The following is a 22,653-nucleotide window of genomic DNA, read 5'->3' on the forward strand; positions in this document are numbered from 1 at the left end:
GATATAATGTGGGATCACCCATGGAATGAATAGCAATTGAATTTCTTGGTCCTTAACCAAAATCAAAGCAGGGCAAAGAGTATCCTTTGGTAGTTGCAGATTATTTCACAAGATGGACTGAAGTCATTCCTTGACCAAATATTGAAACACAGGCTGTGGCTAAAGCATTGATTGGAAACTTAATATCCAGATTCAGGGTACCATTACTCATATACAACAGATCAGGGATCTAATTTTGAAAATAATTTATTTCAAGAAATCTATCAGATTCTGGGCATTAAGAAAATCTGCTAATTACATGATCCCAATCAGATGGCATGGTTTGAAAGATCTAGTCACACAACATTCAGTATGCTTTCAGCTTCTTTTTGTGTCTGGTAATCAAAAAGATTGAAGTCAATATGTACCTCTGGTAATCATGGCCTACGTGTCTTCAGTTCATGTAACTACTGGAACAAGTCCATCTTTAATGACCTTTGGAAGGGAGATAACTTTGCTCATAAACCCACATCTTCAGTTACCCAGGGTAATAGCTGTCAGAAAATCTGATATATGAAATGGACACAAATGAGCTGAAAAAGACACTGAATAAATTACATTAATTTTCCACAAAAAAGTGCAACTTTATTGTGAAAGCCAAAAATAAACAATTATGATCTGAGAGTCACCCTCCATAACACAATGTAGGTGAAAAAGTATAGTATTGTGACCCCCAAAGGAATAAGGGACTTGAAACCAAAATTACAAAGACCCTGGAAAGGTCCATTTAAAAATCATTTCTAAACTTAATGAAGTGTCAATCAGAATACAAAAAAGTCCAAGGCACAAGCCAAAGATTTTACATCATGACAAACTTAATTCATTCATGGAGATGTTACTTCCCCTTGCTTCAATATCGATAGAACTGTCCAGAATGAAATTCTTTCAGGCCTACAATATCTCAGAGTTGACACCAACAGTTCATTCTACTTCATTTGATACAAGAAATTATGATTTTTTAAAAAAAACAAGAAAATGCTGAATGAAGTTTAGATAAGAGAAATTGTTTTGGAATTGAACAAATTCAAATTTAGAATTTTTAAGATTGTGTAAAATTGAGAAATTGTTTGAAATTGTTGACATGGTTGGATTTGGTCTGACAAACTGCAAAACTCTAATTATGTGGAGCACTAGTAGGACTTAAAGAATTCTGCAGAATACCATACAGATATCCGAACAAGGAACTTGTAGGCAAACGTTTAAAAATGAAATATACAATATAGGTGTATATCCTTAAAAAAAAATTATGAATTCTACTGTAAATTTCAATTATGAATACTTACGTATTTCATGCAAATGGGTCTTGGCCTCCTGGGGTAACTTTGCTATTCTATCATTTTTCTTCAAGTCTGTCCTAAAAAAAAGGTTAAAGGTCATGTAATTCCACTGAAATAAAATGTAGGAATGATATATGTTTTCGATATTTAACATATACATATTTTAACATGATCTATATCAAAACATGATGTATATCAAATAACACATTCTTCAATATTAGTACGTTTTTATTCGTTTCGTTAAAGAAACATGCCTTGACTTTGTACGATTTCGGCTTTCCCTGCTTCTATCGCATTCAAACTAACTGAAATGTAGGTCAACGGAACTTGAAAACGCATCCATTTGCTTGATTGTGAAATTTATTAGAAAAAAGACTCCAGAATAAGTAAATTCCGTCTAAGGCAATATGACTTTAATTTGTAGAGAAACGTTGATATGGGCTGCCAAGTGTGTGAGATATTCCTGAAAATTTTACTTACCCACCCCGCCCCCTTTCACCTCTAAACATTTAATTTCTGTATATTGTGTGCTGGGTCAGTATTTGATCCTTTGGGTTAAATGTCATACGTTTTCTTTTTCCGGACATGCCCTCCTTTAAAGTCCTTAAATCTCTGCACAGATACTACTACAGGTATACCCACTCTCCGGAGTGTCCTGTTTTTTTGTGGGGGGGGGGTGTTTGTTTTTTTAAGTTAAAATATGGTAACCCTAGTATTCTTCGCTACTGCACTCTACCATCTCCAACTGAAATCACATTTTTAAAAAAATTAATGCTCTCAAAAACGAAGAGGAATTTGATTTTTCCCTAACAAAAAAATAAGAACTCTGTTTTAGCTATTATAAACTTCTAACGTTGTACTGTATAGCTCAGAGAAATTCGATCACATTTTCCTATACAAATACAACAATATCTGAAAAAGAAACTCAGAATTAAACAATAATGGATTTATTCTAAGCTTAATATACTGTATTGTTAATAAGTATATTAATGTTACAAAATTCACATTTCTTGTTATGCCCCATCTATTATTGCATGACACGTAATGTTGTCAAGTTTATATGTGTACCATCTTCGCTAGCCAAGGTTCCGATGTAATGACCCTATCTACGCCTTGGCGTATCGAGCAAATATTTCTGTGCTTCGGGTCTGTGAATTTCAATGGATGCGGCGCCAAGCCACCGCATCCAATCAAAATTAAGTAATTCAAATTTGAACTGTTCCTACATGATCGAGACAAAGGGAGCACGCAAATTCTCTACTGCCTGTCCGTGTTTGCACAAATACGTTACACTCAGACAGACCTGTAAAAGCTTCTCTCTGGTTCGTAGTCATACTTTTGATGTTAAACTTACAAAGTATCCTTTGTAGGTAAATTGCCTCCACAATTTTCTGCTGAAGCACAATGCACCATACTGTTGGATATTTGGCAATACATAATAAGGGAGGCAACTCATGTCATCCAATAAATGTCGCTTAGACAAAGCATCAATATATATGTTCGATCCGCCAAGGTGCAGATAGGGTTATCAGATCGGAACCTTGGCAAGGGAAAATTACATGTGTACACGAGATAGTTTCGTGGCTGTCAAGTTTACATATGCAAATTCGATCGTTTCGATGCTGTCAAGTTTACACATGTAAACGAGATCGTTTTGTTGCCATCATTTTGACACCTGTACACGAGATCGTTTCGTGGCTGTCAAGTTTACATGTGTAAAAGGGATCATTTGGTGGCTGTCTAGTTTGCGTGTAAACGAGATCGTTTCGTGTTTGCCCTATAAATGTTTATAAAACTTATTTCTGTTGAAACGATAATAAGCAGGTGCCAGATACACGATACTATATGGATGATAAATAATATCAAATAGCAACATGTCATGTAAGCTCAGTCACGGACAACTTGCTTGATTCGTGTGGAAAACTAATGATAAAAATGTTACTATTTAAAGCTTTTTTGTTCTTTTGCGTTCGTTTTAGGCATTTTTACGGTACCTCCACGTTGATTACATAATGTATACTACAATCTTGAGCAGCAGAGGGGGCGAATCGGACATTTTGTCCAATCGTTATTTTGCTTAATTATTACTTCTGCACTCAACGATCTAGTGTCGTCAGCGCCTGGTAAAAAAAAAAACGACGACGTCGTTGGGGGATCGTCCAAACGTCATTTGGTTTAATTAACACCTTCTGCGCGTCGATCCCCAGCGTCGTCAGCGTCCGGTAAGCACGTCGACGACCGCGTCGATGTCATCGCCCCCTCTGCTGCTAAGTGGTTATTTACAATGATCTTACAAACAGAGTGATCACTAACTCCTCCTCTTGCAGATCAATTAGGTTATTTGACTGATCGGTAATTCTAAAATTAATTCTCGTTAAAAACCGATCATGGCATCGCATATAGACCGGATTAATCGGACTCTCAACGATTAAAAATCCCGGAGGGGCTGTTGGTGAAAACGAATAAAGGATATATCCCTGTTGAGCCTGATTTGATTGCTTGGTATCTACCTGGTAACTTCCTTCGATAGCATCACATACTAGATTGATTGCTATCACCGATGCGATATTTACGTTGTACGGGGCAATATGCCTACCATCATCTCCGTTATCGTGTCTGAGGATATAAGTTGATGGGGGGGCATCCGCGGGTGGATTCTTAGGCCATCCTAGTATGGTTCTTATTGAACTGTTATAAATATCAACCATATACCCCGGTGTGCTTATTTCAATCGTCGACGATAACGTCGGTTCGTGAACCGTAATAGCGATTTTTGATTCCTTTCCTGTGATCGATTTTATTCTGCGTTGAAATTCTTTATTGATTTGCTCTATTTGGTATGACCCAGTTGGTATTGTAACCTCCTCCCAGTCTGGGGTCCCATCGGGTTTATTTTTCCGTGCAAAAACCAGCGAGTTATTAGGTTGTTGTCCGTTAAATGCGTCCGCTCGGATATTAGGCCAACTGTGATATACTCGCAATTTTGCCAGCGCTATTTCCTTTACTGGAACCGGTGATGGAAAGTTTACACTGAATTCGGGTTTCGTTGATGTTATCGATATCATATTTGTTTGTACCGGAGTGGTATTCTCCGCGATCCGCTGAAGTAATTGAGACCCTTCGGGGTTCAGCGACATTATTATTATTCGTTGTTTTTAGTGTCTAATTTTAACAACCAGGTGGTTTCGGCTTCCAGTTGAAAATCCTCGATTTTTGACATCGCGGAGCTATATAACTGGACCATCGTGGAGAATTCAACATCGGATACGAACAAATTATCAATCGATAACGAGATCAACCCGGATAATTTCGAGTATGCGTCGGATACTATTTGATGTTTTACTGTATACTCGTTGAGTTTTTTCTGAAAACACGATGATATCTTCCTAGTGATTGCGTTGGCAACTCCAGCAACTGTTGTCATTGCGGAGACAGCGATTGGAACAGCGATCGGGGCTATCGTGGTCACCGTGGATAAAATAACACCGGCGCCAGCTACTATACCCGATACCGAGTACACGACCGTGTCGATGGCGGTTATTTTTCTGCGGTATTTTTTTATTTTTGCACGGTATTGTTCGGAAAGCGTTTTCAAGTTCGCGGAAAATTCTTTTGCGGTATCGAATCGATATTGATGTGACGTCGGTGATACCTCTGATTCAATTTCCTTGGTGGTCATTTTTATTTTAAAAGAGCTAGTGTTTTTAATTACTTAGATTCGCTGCAAATTCCACATACCATGTAATGTTTGCCCGGGCTAGATTTCTATCAACGGCATAAATTGTAAACTGTTCAGTTGCGTTCCTGTCTATAATTGTTGATATTGTATTGTTAAACCCGGATGAACTCGACGATAATATATTAAACTGCATCATTGAAACCAGTGTCAATCGATAAATACCCTTAACAGTTGCGGTAATATTTACTGTATTCTGTGTAGGAGTCCAATCGAATGATCCATGCCGAATTGTGTATACTGTGTTGATGATGTTCTCATGAGGGATTTTTATTTTTTCGAATTGCTCTGCTACTCTCGGTAGTCCGTCTTTAATCGCTTCAACATCAGTTTTAATCGTTCCTATTTCCTGTATATGCGTGTCCACATCTTTTTTGTTCGCTGCAACCCTAGTAATGAGTGTATTTATTTCCTGTATATGCGTGTCTATACTTTTTTTGTTCGCTATAACATTAATTTTGAGTACTTCTATTTCCCCTTCATGCACGTCTATACTTTTTTTGCTCGCTATAGCATTAGTGTTAATTGTTTCTATTCTCTGTCCATGCGCGTCTACATTATTTATGATCGTTACAACATTAGTTTTGATTGTTTCTATTTCCCGTGTATTCTCGGTCATACTTTTTTTGTTCGCTGCAACATCAAGTTTGATTGTTCCTATTTCATATGTATGCACGTCTATGCTTTTTTTGTTCGCTGCAACATCAGTTTTGATTATTCCTATTCCCCGCCAATACGCGTCTACATTTTTTTTGTTCGCTTCAACATCAGTTTTGATTGTTCCTATTTCCTGTGTATGCGCGTCTACACTCTTTTTGTTCGCTTCAATATCAGTTTTGATTGTTCCTATTTCCTGTGTATGCGCGTCCATATTATTTATGATCGTTGTAACATCAGTTTTGATTGTTTCTATTTTCCGTCCATGCGAGTCTACATTATTTATGATCGTTGCAACATTAGCGCCGATTATTTCTATTTCCCGTTCATGCGCGTCTACACTCATTTTGTTTGTTGCAACATCAGTTTTGATTGTTTTTATTTCCTGTCCATACGCAGTGATATCATTTATAGTTATTGTGATCTCATCCGGCTTGGTATTTTTTTTACCAAAGAATTTATCAAAGTTGTCATCGATCCTGTTAACATTTTTTCGCAACGGGGGTAAATTGGCCGACATCGCCGTAAGCTCCGAAATAGCATTTGTTATTATTACAAGATTTGGTTCAATTGCCGTCGGGGGCCCCCGAAAAAAACTATCGACAATGTATCGCACATCTTCGAAATGCGTTAGCGTCAACACGATCCGTTCTTCATACGATTTAATTTCACTACGTAAACCTTTTAACGAATTTGACATGGTTATATAATTGTCGCCAAGTGTACTTATTTTTCCATTTATCGTCAAGATGGATTCACCCGGTTTGAGTCGTCCGTCGCCGGTATACAACGCGATAGTGCCCTCGGTGGCATCACGCTGTCGTGTTAAAACATCATTCAGTGACACATTACCGGATTTCAATTTACCCTGGCGGTCTTGAAATACAACTATTTCGTCCGGGTCAACACTGGTTAAATTCAACGTATCAGCGATTTCATCCTCAATTAGTTTTTTTATGTCGGCGGCGGCCGTTTCCGTGGATTCTTTCAGCGCCGAAACCGGTCGTCCCCAAATATCAATCATTATTATTGTAAATGTTATTCTCTAAAATCCGTTGAGCTTCTACGACCCCACTAGTGTATTCGTTTACAACCATATGAGGTGGTTTTCGCGATGATGAAATCGCCGCGAGTACGTTCAATACCTCACGGCCACATATCGGTGGGTCACTTAATCGCTGTGTTGGCAGCGTGGAATAAAAAACCCGGGCTGAACACGCCCGGATATACCGCATGAACTCTTTCGGCGGGGCTAACCCGTATGAATCAAAATAGACGATCGCACGCGGATCAATCGCGTATGCAACCCAATGAGTTCCCGCTCCGGAGGACCCATCGAGGTTAATTATGCCGGTTTCAGTATTCCTTGGGGCCGCCGGTAATTGATCCCTCATAAAAACACCTCTGAAGTTTTTTATCGCTAACGCGTTTGCGGCGTCTATTAAATCAAAATTAGACATTGGAGTCATTGACTCAGGAGTCATAGACTCCCGAGTCAATAAACGGTTCCCGGTAGTCTTAGACCCTTTCCCGAGTACCATGAATACGGGGTTCCCGGTAGTCTTAGACCCTTTCCGGCCACGGGTCGTTTTTTTTTGTAGCCTTTCCCGGTTGCCTTCTTCAATGCCATCCCCGCCGCGGTACCAACGGCTCCTAACGCCGCCGCCTTAGCCACTGCTGGTGCGGCCGCGGCAATCAACGCTGGAATCGCAGCTAACAGCGGAAATATCCCACCGGTCTTTTCCATGTTTTTAATTGCCGCGGCTGAAAAATCTATTTGAACACCCTTTTTATTCTTCATCGCATCATTGAAATGTTTTATTTGACGCGCCGTCAACGATATCTTATGATTACCACCTGCCATCTGTGACGGCTTCAGCGTTATTGTGGTTCCGCATTGTTTAGCCGACTTTGATCGTAATTTCTTGACTTGACCATCAGTTAACTCTACACTGACGACACTATACGACATTTTATTGTAAACGCGTTTTGTGCTTTCAATTACATGTTTTCCACTGGCGCATCAACGATTCTCATTCGTCCACCAACGCCTTCTAGCAGCATTGATTTATCGCTGAGAATGACAGCAACCGCTCTATAATTGGCACCAGCCGGGGCTATACGAGCTCGGAAGTGTATATCAACGACGGATTGTCTCGTTAAATCAAGATGTTCCAGCGAAAAATAATAAATCGGATACAGGTTTTTAAAATCAAGTTGTGATATTTGCAAACCAGTGTCAACGTTTTGATCACGACCCATATATGACAGCAATCGATGATACACACGTGCGATATGGTTGTCGCCGTAATTAAGCTGTATATCCTCGGATGGTTCCTGTTGTCCGTTTATTCTCAGCGAAACATCCCTGACTCCTAATTGATCAAATATCATATGGCTGCGTTCTTGACTGCCCAATCGTTCCCTATTCTGTAGCGCTATGAATATATGACGCGGGGCTGAAACACCCTGTTTTGATGCCAGGTGCCATGTAAACGTATCGGCGACGTTATCCTCTTTAGCATCAGTTGTTACCGCTAGCCAACTCAACAACGATTTCCCTCCCTGTTCCATATATGCTAGCAATCGTGCTTCCGTGGTAACTGATGGAGTCAGCACCGGCATCCACAATGCCATTTTAGTTAAAATGACTTTACCGGCAGCGACGCCAGCAGCATGCCATATTGCATTGTTATCATCGCCCCTTCGCGTCAGCGCGATTGTATGCTTAGCCCCATAGATGACTTTTCTAACATTTCTGCAGAATCCAAATATGTGATGGAGTGGAATCGCGCATGAAAACTGTCGGCGTGGTCCTTGCAACATTCCTACTCGTGCTGCGAATCCTAGATTGTAATCATTGTTGGTGCTTTTTATAATATTGAAATTAGCGCCTGGTCTTGCTCTGCGGTCTGGGTTATTTGCTTCAGCCTGTGGGTCAACTGCGGTATCTCTTTCCGCCAGTACGTTGATGTACTGAATATGGTCAGCGTTATTGGTGGTGTCCTTCGCAAACATCATAGATGGGCCCGCCGATCTTGTATAATCATCCGAGTATCTCGCCAACCCAATTATCGTCGTTGCAACATCAACCTCGCGTTCTATTGATTCAATTTCTCGCCCGTCAATAAGATATCTGGCGCTCTCAAATAACGCCATGATACCGTTGTTGACGAAGCCAACTCGAACACGATGGTCATCTGCGTATGGTGCATTATCGGCGGCATTTGTCACGAGTTCTCCCTCAATTTCGATAAACGCTTCACACGGCAAAAAATATTTACTGGTATCTTGGACTTGAAGTTCAATTCGCGATCGTAGGTCGGGTTGCGCTGCATAATAAGAATAATATTGATAATCACGGACAGAATCATCCCTGCGCACTGGGGCGTCCATATCAAACGCGGGGTCAGCGGTTCGCGCAAACATTCTATTATTTATCATGTTGATGTTTTCAATTGCGATTTTTTCGTCGTAGACCACTTCCCGCTATCGCGTTCATGAGCGCGTTGGTTGCCGCATCGGCGGATGGCGAAGTCGCCAACGACGGAGTCGCCGCCAACGACTGAGTCGTCGCCAACGACTCTAGTTTTTCTTCCACGGCGTTATTTATTACTTTACTGACATTCGCAGGCATCACTGTCGTTGATGGCATCTGTTTTTTTCTTGAAAATCTCTTGGATTTCACCAACGACATTAGTTTGTCCCGCGCGGCTGAAAGCGCCTTTCCGGCAACATCTCCAATAGCGCTGATTCCCTTATCACGAATAACATCAATAGCCTTCATTCCTAATTGTTTGGCTAACGGCGCTACTTTTGGAGCCATTCTTGTAAATAACCCCGCAATGGTGCTACCGAGACCATCTCCATAGTACGCGCGGTAAACAGGCAATCGCGAGTTTACCACGTAGACGAGTACAGGTTTATCATGGTTGTAGTGTATGATCATCCTTATTAAAAACACCAGTTTTCCAATTAGTGATTGACCCCCTTCCCACCGCCGTGTGGAAAACCGGAATAAATTTTATCAAAATTTCCTTGGGTTTTTGCCCTCGATAAAAATCCGGTTTTTTTCTGGTTTTTTCTTGATTTCTAGTCATTTTTGGTCGTTTTTTGTTGCCTATAGTCGTTTTTTTCTCGATTTTTCAGAAAAACATCGATTTTCTCTAAATGATTTCCTTGGGTTTTTGCCCTCAAAAAATGGCCAAAAACGGTCAAAAACAGTCAAAAAATGGCCAAAAACAGTCAAAAAACGGTCAAAAAATTAACAAAAACGATAATTTTATAATTTTATAATATTTTTAATCATCCACGAGCTCGTCTATGAGCGTTCGATATGCATTAATGTCCATAATACCGCCTGCAAATAAACGCTTGCAAATATCAGCGGCCTCATTGATTATTTCCGTAGAGTTATTTCCGGCTCGTTTTCCTCCGATTAGTACTTCCAGCCGTGATATATCACTGAAAACACTATTAGGACAGGTAACGCCGTAGGATTCTTTACCAACAGAGTATCCTTTTCCTTTTTTTGGTGTTATACTCTTAACTTCCTTGTGGAATGCGTCGTAATCGGATTTACTACGATGTGGTAATGCATCTTTATGTTTACTTGCTAAATACACTATTCTTGCCCAGTCCTTTAACGACTTTATATTTTTCTCGTAACCGCTATTGATATGCTTCTTATCTCGTATGCTCTTAGCAAAATTGTTGGCAGTAAAATTAATTAATTCTTCCCTGTTGCTGAAGCCTCTAATTTGATCTATTGTGCTCTTCTTGAGTACAATACGGGGTATATTCCCCTCTTTTTCTTCCGGTATTTCTTCTTCTGGTATTTCTTCTTCTGGTATTTCTTCTTCTGGTTCTTTCGCAGTAGCGCCTAGTTCTTCCTCGTCGGCCATTGTAACATAAGGTTCTTGTGGTTCGGTTATAGCGAGTGGTGGTGGCCTCCGTGTTGTAGCAGCCGCTATTTTTGCAGGGAGTGTTTCTAAAGACCTTTTTGTTTGTTTTGTCTCTGCCGCTATCTTTTCAAGCGCACCAAGAACGGGTACAGTTACCGCCGTAACATCCTTAGTCGCTTTAGTTACCGGGGCAAATAACTGTTCACTTCCAACAGCAAAATCAGTTTGCATTTGTTGTCGCGTTTGAAGTTTCTCTCTCACTCTGTCTCGTAACGGTATAAACTTTATAAGCGCTGCTAGCCGCTCTCTGGCTAGCCGAGTAGTAAGTGATTCACCTACCATTATTGTAAATTGATCTGCAATTTCAAATAAAATTTTCCGCCGGGTCTTTCCATGGTGGCAGAAATATATCGTGTCATTGTGTACATCACATATATATAATGTTACATTTGTATGCCGACTTCGTCACGCGACGTGGGCACAGGTAACTTCAAGCTGAGGCTCCCCACAGGGGTTTCGTCTATGATCCTCCTAATGTTTTTAATCTTACTAGAGATCTCGCGGCGTTTTTCATAAAGCTGCCCGAGTTTTTTTCGTATTGTTTCAACGGCAGTGAATAACCCAATGAATACGCTTACGTCATTGCCATACAGGTTCTCATTAATTGTATGTTGTAATCGTTTTATAAAAGAATACTCGCGGGCTAGCGTAAAACGCCCTCGCTTCGATTGTTCGTTTATAGCCTCATAATCGGATAATATTTCCTCGCTGTTGAGCCTATCAGATAATACAATTCCTTGATTTTTTAATTTTGAAATCTCAGTTAATATATTATTGATGTCTTGGAAATCCATATTCTTATAAACATCTTATTTCTAATATCAAAAATTTTATTAAAATCTAGGTTTAAAGTTTAATAAAATTATTGGGGGTCATTTTTGACCCCGTTTTTTGTATGGACAGTACAATGCCGTAAATCTCCACTCGAGTGTTGTGGCAGATTGCAGGCATACATGGACAGTACAATGCCGTAAATCTCCACTCGAGTGTTGTGGCAGATTGCAGGCATATACATATACTTAATTATGGACAGTACAATGCCGTAAATCTCCACTCGAGTGTTGTGGCAGATTGCAGGCATATACATATACTTAATTATGGACAGTACAAACAATGACGGGGGCGTGGTTTGCACTCAACCGAACCAAAAGTTGTTGGAAAAAACCAACCGCGCACACTATGAATGATAGTGTGGGCTGCGTTTTGGTTCGTTTTGAACTTCAACGAAGGGGGTTTTATCCCCTCCCCCCCAATTATATAGAAAAAAAAAAAATCTGACCGTTTCCCGCCAGGCAATTGCCCGCTGCGAGGCGCGAACCCGTAAATTGTTGACTCGAGTTTCATAGTCAAACATGTTTGCATTGGACTACGGACCGCACCTAACAAATAACGAGTTTTTAAAAAATATAAGCACGTAATGCGTTCCAGGTGAACGCGCATAGGTAACTTATTTACATTGAAACAGACGACTATTTGCAAATCACGTGACAGCATAACTCTATCATGGTGACTTCGTCATACCCTCACGAGTTATCCCCCTTCAAATATGAAAATTGAATTCTATGTCCGTTTTTACTTGAGAAAGCTGTTTGATATACTCGTTCTGCAACAAATCGTACTGAGGCGCTACAAATGTCAAAATATTTTCCTGCCTCATTCATTGACTGAAATATTTTTTCCTCGTGCGTTGACGTATCAAATGATTTGACGCCCCTTGCTGCTTTTGAGTACTTACCAGTCTGGCCTTTTTTAATATTTTCACTCTGAGAGATAGCTTGCAGATTACACAGTCTGTTATTTTGATAATTAGAATCAATGTGATCAATAACGAGACTATCTTTGATCAATCCGTGGAAACATTCATAGATGATTCTGTGACAGAGATATTTTTTCCCTCCAGCAGTAAACATTAAATACCCGTGATTGTTTTTCCATCCAACCGGCTTCTTCAGTCTGCGGTTTCTAACAATACCGTCGCGAGATGCCTCGTAATTGACGAGCAGGGGATGCGGCTGAAATTCTTGGTCCATTTATATAATAATACTACTTGTCTAATTTATTATTTGGTTTAATTATAAACCTTTCAATGTAGTCTTGGGGGGTTTTGATGACGAAGTCGGCGGTGGGGTCAATGACGGCGTTTTTTATTCGTTTATCGTAATAGCGTTTTAGTTCCCTGTATCGCTTTCCGCCACAATTAATACACAACTGCGATTTTCCTCTTACACCAACGTGACAAACCAAGCACGGGAGGGGGCCAAGAGAACCATTACGAACGCTTTGTAAATGATACCCGCAGAATTCACCTCTACATGATTTATTGCACGGGGTTATCGACCCAATCATCAACCATTTGCATTTATTCATTATACTATATTCTTTTATTTAAATACTTGTTTTAATTATATGGATGAGTTTGAGAGATTAGCAGTAATTAAGCCCTGGAAAAATATTAGGTTTAATCTCGATAGAGTCCTCAAGGACACACCAAAAGCGTTAATAAACGATAAAACCCTGTTGAGTAAAATACGCGATTGTATCGGTGAATTCAAGCGTGATGGTGCATCTCATAGTTGGTCAACATTTCGAATTGATGGCGTTGTTGATGCTACCATGAACGACAACCGCGCAGCAATGATAATATCACAACTTGACGGTAAAAAGTATTTCTTCAGAGTAAAATTCATTGTCCGGGTGGAATCAGGTGATTGGATCATACGTGATAAATTTGAACCAGTTCTCAGCGACAAGAAAACAGTCACTGTTAGCCGCGACTCCAAGCCGGGGTTGTTAACCGGAATTGACAAACCATACTATGAACGAGCGTATCCTGAAACAGCAGTTGTTTATGGAATATACCCGTTAAATAAGAAACCTGATATCGGAAAACTGAAACCAATGAAACAGTCAACTGGGATAAATTGTGTAGCAGAACGAATAATAGAGCATTTTACAAATGCATGTCGAGGAAACAAATTGACTGATTTACGACGTAGCAAAATCAACCAGTGGGAACTAACCGTAAAAGAGCGTGGAGCAACCATCAGCGACATAGCGAGATTAGAAACGTCGTTGAGATTTCCAATAACCGTTACAACGATAACCGGTGAAGTATTATACGAATCGAAGTATAAATCGAAGGGAGCCCCAATCATAATTATTGATCATAACGAACACGCATGGACGCCCGCGATCACAATATTTCCACGGGATAGAACAGTAAAGTATATACCCGAAGAATTCCTGGGAGAACAATTCTCCAGGGATGGTTTTCTCGCGGAGAGGAAACTATTTGATGCTATTGCCTACTTGTGTAAAAACGACCCTGTATCAGTGTGGTTACTTCGCAGCGCTGAAAACGATGCGGATACCTTTGATCAGTTTGTAAGACCAAACGGCGAATTATATCGCACTGAAGCATTTCACAACAGGATGAAAAAAACCGCCATAGAATTTGAGGAGCATGATGAACAACTGCTAACAAATTGTTTTACGATTCCATCGGTTGTAGCTCATGTTGCAGCAAGGAAAAATGCGTGGAGACCAACGCGCAAGGAATTTCTGCCGGATGTACAATCCAGTTGTTTGGAGTATTATCACGGTGGATTATGGAACACTGAATACAACCGCGACGCTATGATCTCGGTTGATATGGTTGCCTGTTATCCAGCGAGTTTTCTCGGGTATGGATCCGCCGCTGAGTATTTCAAACGATTTGGACACCCCAGACATGAAATGACTCGTGTTGCTATTAATGGACCACTGCCTGATTTTGATTTAACCGGATTCGCTCGCATAGTATCATTTGAATTCGCGGCAGGACTCCATCGCTGTTGCTATATTTGGATCGGTAGACACATGGCTGAAAAGAAGTGGCTGCCAATAGCGCTGCTACGGTATATGATTGATTGTAGCATGCTAGTTTCGTTGATTGTCAGTGACGCGATTATATCATACCGGGCACAGACTGAAGTCTGGTTACCAGAACCGGAGCGTCTAGATAGCATAATTGACGAGTCCAGAAAAAACATTGATGCCGACGAGGAATATATCATCGAATGGTCCAGGAGGATATTTAACCAACGAAACCGCGAGGCAAAAGATCTCGGTAGAAGAATAATCGGTAAGTTCACACAAGGTGGAAAAAACCACGACTACAAACGATATTGCTCACGGCTGATTATAGATGACGCAGAATATGATTTCGTAATCAAGGACGCAGTGGCAAAAAATAGATACGTGAACTGCAAAACAGCTTTCTTGTCCAATGGAACGAGGTTGGGTACAGTTGTTACCTACAGCGATGGAGACAGCCCGGCGTATCCACATTTGAGGGCGTCTATGCTGGGTTATGCCGCTATCAATTTATTCTCGATGATAAATAGATTCCCCGATACCGCGGTTAGAGTAGCCGTTGATTCGTTTTATGTTGACGTAGCGTATAAGGGAAACGTAGCCGAGTTTACTAGTCCGGACGAGAGTTGGGGTACATGGAGAATTAAAAATGAAATACGACGCGATTATTCCCCGTCAGCAGATGTCACCGTTGAAAACAACTACTTACGCGGTGATAAATTGTCAGAATGGTCTAATGCACCATCGTGTTCTGATCCAATTTGTAGACACAAGACGGTTTATTTAAGCGGCTGTGGCGGGTCAGGAAAGACGACTCGGGCAATTGAATTATTTCGAACGCGGGCAAGTATAATCGTGCTTACACCGACTCATAGACTAGCGCGAGAGATAAAACAACGAAATGTTGACGCCGTTACTTATCACAGCTTCTTTCGATACAGCGGCGGTGAGTGGACTCCTGATCGAATGGGTGAAAAATTTATTCCCGACATTATCATCTGGGATGAGATATGTACTGTTTCGTTAGATACTTTACAAATGTTTCTTGAGTGGTTGCTGCGCGCGAATACAGCGGTAATCATGTGTGGGGACCATGGCCAACCACCACCATTTGTCGGCGAGGGTCCACATGATTGGTTAAGGGGTTTTGTGGACTATTATGAAGAAACCGATACTGATTACCGAGCACTTGATGAACAACTGCGCGAGGTTAAGAAATTAATCAGATTACAGCCGGATAGAATTCAATGTGAAATAATCCGCGAGGTGATTCCGGAAACGCCGTTGAATGAATTCTGGGAAACATGGAGACCAAACGATTTGATTGTAGCGAGTAGAAAGATAGTCAGAGACACACTTCAGCGGAAGTTGTTTACGTTGCATAAGGAAAAGTTTCCAACGCGTCCAGTGCCGTTATGTTATAGACCCGCGGACACACGGCGGCAGAACATTGAAGTTGAAATTCCAGGCCGGACAGAAAAACAAATTCTCGTGCTGAATGATATCGTGCTCGTTGATATCAGCGTCGTCGAGGACGCGCTACGTGCTCATAAATCCCCGTGGACGCTAGGATACGCAACAACAATACATTCCTCGCAGGGACTAACCATCACGGACACAATTGTTTGGATAGTTGATAATCGCATCGAATGGTCGAATCTAGTCTATCTTGCAGTGTCCAGAGTACGAAGGATAAATCAGCTTCGAAGAATTGTTATTGACGGAGCCGGTGACGGAGTCACTGACGAAGCCGGCGACAAAGTCACCATCGATGCAAGCGTCATTGATAGAAAACTCTCGGGTTACCGCCAACAGGATAAAAAAAAACAGCGGCGTTTTGATATTGATGCCGAATTAATAATCTCGCTACGACAACAACAGAATAATCACTGCGCGAGTTGCAATTGTATAATGAGTTGGCGTTATTCGGATAAAGACACTCGCCAATTTACCGTGGATAGGATCGATAACAGTCTCGGTCATGTCAAAAACAATGTGAGGTTGACCTGTCTTGAGTGCAATAGACGCAACGGCGCTAGTTAAGACCACGTGGGGGTAATTGAGTATCGTTAGGTATCACTTGTAGTTGCTCGCGTGTAAATCCGCGCTGAGGAGCAGTTGAATCCAGTCTATAGATCGGTGGTCTACCAGTTGATCGTGTTATCGTTGATATGTTATGTGTGGTAACACTCCAAATAGGATCGGTAGCCCTTTTTTTACCGCCTTCAAGCTCTCCTGGTTCATACAGATATCTCACGGTGACATCGCCAAGAATCGGCTTAGAAACGCTATTTATTTTTAATTTTCCGGGTATATACTCGTATTTAATCGCGTCGCTGGGCTTCATGTTGATTACTCGGGTAATCTCGTTATTTAACGCTGCAATTACACCTGGCAACCTTTTAACCCATTCACGAGATCGTTTTTCTTGGATAAATTCCTTCGCGTATTGATATCCAAATAACCGTTCAGCGAGAGTCCGATTGAATCGTTCAACAATTGCCTGATCACGATGTAGCGCAGTATGACCTCGTCGTATCGCGACGCTATGATGTTTTAGCGTTGATAAAACAGCGCCGCGAAATTCACTACCAGGATCAACTTGTAATAGATTTGGCCAGCGCAGAGGGCCTCTTCGATAAATTCTTTCAAACGCAGCGGCTACTTCAGTTGCCGACTTTGTTTTTAACGGCTCCGCTTGTTTGTATCGACTCGCAACATCAACTACGGTTAGCGCGTATTTGTAACCGTTGTCATGCGGCAAAAATAGTATATCAGCCTGATGAACTTCATTAGGTACGCTGACATCAAAGCGCGAGAAGTTGATTTGTTTAGGCGGTGGTAGATAGATTTGCCATATAGCCTGTTTGGATAACCAATTAGCCGCAGTGGTCTTTGTTACCTTTGCAGCGCTTGCAAGCTTACCAATTGCGGCCTTCCCCTTCCAGTATCCTCTCGGAGAATAATAGATGGATTCCATGTTGTTATTATAAACGCTATCGTTTTCAATTACCAGCGCCAGAAGCTCCGCTTCCAATCATTAATTTACCTTTCATAGCCGATTTTACCAACCATGAGGCCAATTTTTCTTTGACGGATTTATCAGGAATGGTATTTAACGCGTGAATTAATTTTACGTCCGCGATATGACGCTGTTGAAGATCGCTACTTTTGTAAGCAACATCATGAGCATGACACGCCTTATCGATAGCGTTTATTGGATACTCACCGGGTTTGGGCTGATTTTGATCATCGAGTCTGATATCTAATCGTGTTCCGGGGCCACAGTAGCTATATCCTGGGAGGTGTTTTTCTCCTGGATACTTTGCCCACGGGGTTCCGGGGAGTTTTGCCAATTTGGCTGCGATGTCACCTCCTCGCTTTTTTTTAAAACATCCCCGGGTTTAATAGAAATAAATCTAAATTTCTTTGTACCGCATTGTACGCACTTACCAGTAAGCGCCGATCTGTTATTTCTTGTTGTAGCGGTTGTCATATCATTTGTGCCAGTACGCACTCTGCACTTCACACAATATAGATCCATAATTTATGTATAGAGATATGAATATAATTGATTTTTCGGCGACTAAAACAAGAGAACCAGTTAAGCATGTTGCAGCGTTACCAAACTCGATCCGGATGATTATCATCGGACCATCTGGATCCGGCAAGACGCAATTGTTACTCAATTTAATAATGAGATGGATGAAGTGGGATAAGTTGTATTTGGTTGCTCCTAGCGTAGATGATCAACGATGCTACGAGGTGTTGAAAGATTTCAACGAGAATGCATCAGCGATCGCTAAAAAAAATGTTATTGAGTTTATTACGGATATCAATGATGCACCGGGTATTGATGATATTGATGGCGACGTTAACAATCTAGTCGTGTACGATGATGTTATGTTAGACAATCAAAAAAACCCAGCTAGGATATTTTCCAGAGGCAGGCATAAAAACACTGACGTGATATATGTCACTCAACGATACACTCAGATTCCAAAAGTAATTAGAGACAACTGTAATATTCTTGCTGTGTTCAACGGCGTTGATACACACACGCTACGAAATATTTGGCAGACATGGTGCGGCGGTGACATGGACTTTAATGTTTTTCGAAACTTTTTTAGTCATGCTCAGTCGACCCCACATGGATTTGTAACGATAAATTTACATGATCCTCGGACACGATATCGTATCGGACTTGACCAAATATTCGGTTAGTTGTAAATAATTTTCATTGTAAATAACCACTTAGCAGCAGAGGGGGCGATGACATCGACGCGGTCGTCGACGTGCTTACCGGACGCTGACGACGCTGGGGATCGACGCGCAGAAGGTGTTAATTAAACCAAATGACGTTTGGACGATCCCCCAACGACGTCGTCGTTTTTTTTTTTTACCAGGCGCTGACGACACTAGATCGTTGAGTGCAGAAGTAATAATTAAGCAAAATAACGATTGGACAAAATGTCCGATTCGCCCCCTCTGCTGCTTCTTGACATATTTTAAGATCTGTTCATCCGGGGCGGGGGGGGGGGGCACACATGAAAGAAAAGAGGCAGAGGAAAAACTAGAGGAAAAAAAACAGAAATTTGCCAAACTAGAACTTCAAGTTTAAATAACATATATAAGGGCCGATATATTTCCTACATGAGAAAGGAAAATAGCTCCAAAAGAAATATCACCACTGTGGCGATACAAATGGTACCGCAACTAAATCGATATAAATTCTCTCCCACTGATACATTTAAATATATCATTGCAAACTAGATAATAAATCTGAAAATATTATATATATATATATATATATATATATATATATATATATATATATATATATATATATATATATATATATATATATATATATATATTACAATGTTGCACTTTTAAATAAATCCCAATGAACCATTGATGACGTTGGAATGTTACGTCATAAAGAGCGTTGCTGTTGGTTATATACGCAGACCTCAAACCAGAGGCATCTGTTGTGAAGGTAAGTACTTAATTCCCTCCATGTCTTTTATGGGGAGACGAACGGGTTCATTTTGGAATCACTCTTAGCTAGAGAAACATGAGCTTATAATGAACAAGTTACTAAGCTTGAGTATGGAAAGGTTTACGAACAAATTTAAAACAAACAAACAAGAAAACATTTTTTTTATTATTCTTTTTATAGTCTGCTAATGTAGCTACATGTACTTTAATCCACTTCTAATTACAAGTATACCACAAAACACTAAAAATCGGATAAGACGAGCAATGCTCAACATTGGTTTCCAAATGAGATTGCTGGTACGGGAAGGCAAAAAAAAAAAAAAAAAAAGTACTGAGGCAACATCTTTGCAGGAGAAGTAACTAGATTATTTTAATGTTAAGAAGAACTTATTCCACGCAAAAAGTCCTTATATAAACTGTTTATAGTGTTCAACTTTGCTAGTACATATCGCAAAGTGATATTAAGAGGTATGTCCAATACACCGTTAGTCCACAAAATAAAGATGGCAGACATAGTAAAAAATATGTAATCTAAGATAGGAATTTGAGATTTATTTACATTCGGCTTGATTAAGACAATAGTTAAATCTAAGCTCTAATGAGTTTTAACCAACATACTTGAAACAGAAAAGATTACATCAAAACGATTTTCGAAACATATATACATAGCATAATGCATAAACATCAGGCGACACGTCTTATGGCACAGAATAAAAATCGTTTGTCAGCTGTACAGAACATTCTTTGAGCAAAACATCTGGGTATGAACTTAACTAGAATAACCGACCGCTCCAGTGGCCTAGTGGTTAGAGCGTCCGCCTCGGATGCGAGAAGTCGCGGGTATGAACCCCGGCCGAGTCATATCAAAGACTTACAAAAATGGTACTGACAGCTGCCTCTCTAGGCGTTCAGCATTAAGAGGTTAGTGTTAGGACTGGTCAGCCTGGTGTCAGGATAATGTGACTGGGTGGGACATCATGCTACATGTCATTGGGATGATGCCATAGTGCTAGATAAAATATAAACTGCCACACTGCAGACATCGAAGCCATATGACTGGAAACTTGTTAAAGCTACGTTAAAATCCAAATTACACACATACACACACACACACACAGATAACCATTATTTGCGTAATTTACAGCATTTCAATAGTGTAAACAAACGAGGGGGAAATAAATGTAAACACACTGGCTCATACGTTTAGTGTGTACGCTGTATTATTGATATACCTGGGGATGTATACATTTTTCATTAAAATGATCCGAGGCTTGCCCAGTTCCCGTTTCATGAAAATTTTATACGATGAGTGGTATATAGCAATAGCAATATTATACTGAAATATAATACTGAAGACGATCAAAATCGCTCAGTCGGTGCAGGCAGATGTATTCACACGAGCCAACCGCAAAGGTTGCTATTATTCCCTCTCGATCGATCGATCGATTTACTGAATGATAGTGTGAATCAATTTCTAAGATGATTATCACATACAAATGGACAGTTATATATACAACGTTTACCCAAATTTACCTCCAAGTGCTTTCCCTCTATCCAGTAGAAGACAGGTACAACGGTTTCTTTTAACTTAGACCAGAGTTGATAGATATTACCCGAAATACCTTTATTACATCTTCTCTGATGCTTTTGTTCAGGAAGTTAGTCCAACCACATGTTTCTCTTGCAAGTTTGTATTTGTACTTTGAAATTGGGATAGAAGTTCTTAGCCACCGATAGATCAGCCCGAACGAACCACCGACAGGAATGAAGGAATTGTGTGTGGCTCTCTTTTGAGAGAGAGAGAGAGAGAGAGAGAGAGAGAGGAAGCATTACTCGGTTAAGCACATATATGTATAGGTATACAGAGTTAGATACTTTGTTTTCGTAGTCGGTTATTTAACTGATCCATTGTCATTGCACGAGATAAATACGCTTATTACCGTACAATTTCAAGTAAAACCGAAAGCTTTTATCTTAAGAGTGTCACTGTCTGAATGTATATGAATGTTAAGCATATACCGAAAATGTCGCGAAAACTGGTTGCAATTGTCAAAGTTAGGGCTAATTGAATTTGTACATGTTGTATATTAACAGTCTCATTGGTATTGACCATCAAGAGCGCTAGCGACCCAACGAGCTTTAAGTATAATTGCGATTCCATCATGATTAGATCATCAATGTTAATCAAACTTTCTTATCTTGTCTCATTAGGAATGAACAAAATCAGCTACTAACGTGTAAGAATATTTTATTACATAACAGATTCCTTTCCAAGGACTTCAGCCCAATATTCATTTCTAAAGTATGGGACCCCGGGTGACTGAGTGGTCTATATCGCTCGCCTTTACCGGTCGCTGGCATCTCACTTCTGTCAGTGAGGGATCGAGTATCGGGCAATGTGGGTATGTGAGAAAGCTAGCCAGTAGCTTCTCGTTGATTGGTGGGTCTTACTGTGGTTTTCTGGGTTCTTCCTCCACCAGTTATACTGGCCGCCATGTATATCCTATCATGTGCTGAAAATGGTGTTAAACCCGCAACAGAAACATGTTCTAAAATATTGTGAATGAATAGTGACTTTCACCTTTAATTGATATTATCACATGGATTAAGTTTTGTAAGTAAAATAGTTTACATAAAAGAAATATGCATATAAAGTTCTATACTGTTTGTTCGATTTTGAAAGATCTCTGTATACAAATGAATGTGAGCGCCTCGAATAGCAAAATGGCGAAACCATCAATAGCTTGCGTTTTTTTCCAGCGATAGCATTTTATAGTGGTCCAGTGAGATTTGCGATTTAATTTATTCCAGTCTTTGAATTAGTGAATATTCCAACAGAATTAAGTGAGATAATTCACTGGAGTAAGAGAATTATCAAGAATTTTTTTAGTGCGGTCATTTGACATTAATAACATTGTCACTGTCACGTCTGCTCAGCCCCAGTTAGTAAGTCGTATATAAACAAAAGTATTATTACGAGCCATGGTTTGATGTCTAAACGTTGCCGCAGGCAAAAGGTAATCTCCACGCGATGTTACTGTGACCAGAGAGAAGATACGGCATCTTGGGTCGGCATAGACGTTAGATCGGGCGACTTCCCATCGATGTGTTACAGCTTTTTCCT

The 22,653-nt window shown here is 40.4% G+C and overlaps 1 long non-coding RNA gene across 1 annotated transcript; it reads right to left on the minus strand.

Annotated features, from left to right (window-relative positions):
* Nucleotides 1-417: 417 nt before the first annotated feature.
* Nucleotides 418-21,249, minus strand: LOC149785735 (uncharacterized). Its single transcript, XR_016413524.1, has 3 exons — nt 21,063-21,249; nt 1,323-1,393; nt 418-545 (listed from the first exon to the last, which is right to left on the minus strand). It is a non-coding gene; the product is annotated as an uncharacterized LOC149785735 (long non-coding RNA).
* Between the last annotated feature and the right edge of the window lie 1,404 nt (nt 21,250-22,653).

Source organism: Sinohyriopsis cumingii, chromosome 13, assembly GCF_028554795.1.
Source record: "Sinohyriopsis cumingii isolate HCF-2022 chromosome 13, ASM2855479v2, whole genome shotgun sequence".
Lineage (NCBI taxonomy): Eukaryota > Metazoa > Mollusca > Bivalvia > Unionida > Unionidae > Sinohyriopsis > Sinohyriopsis cumingii.